Source organism: Penaeus monodon, chromosome 34 (genome assembly GCF_015228065.2).
Source record: "Penaeus monodon isolate SGIC_2016 chromosome 34, NSTDA_Pmon_1, whole genome shotgun sequence".
NCBI lineage: Eukaryota > Metazoa > Arthropoda > Malacostraca > Decapoda > Penaeidae > Penaeus > Penaeus monodon.
Genome location: NC_051419.1, coordinates 1604457 through 1604901, shown reverse-complemented (window position 1 = coordinate 1604901; position 445 = coordinate 1604457).

Here is a 445-nt window from a genome sequence, read left to right as displayed (position 1 = left end):
GTTTAGAGACAGTTTTGCATGTCACGCACTTCATTTAGTATGATGACACTTTATTAACTATATTTCCTTCCCTGAAATTCACTACAATACTAATAATACCTAAAATCTATCTTCTGGTTATCCCAACCATCATATCTCTAGATGTCTGGGTCTCGCGTCCATCCTCGTAATTCCAACCACAATACACTGTCCAAAGGGTCTGGAGTGCATCATTAACTGACTCGCGTCCTCTTCCACGTGGATACCTGTATATTAATAGCAAAATCTGTTTTTAGAATAGTTATTTTCTGTACCTTTTCAGTGTCGTACAATGGGATTAATTCATTCTTGCCCTGCAGTGATAAATCAAGATGGCGGACTGATAGCAACGTTTAATCATTGTTAGTGTTGATATTGCTCCGGTCTGGCAAACTTTCTTGGGAGAGTATTATCGTCGGTTGCTCCC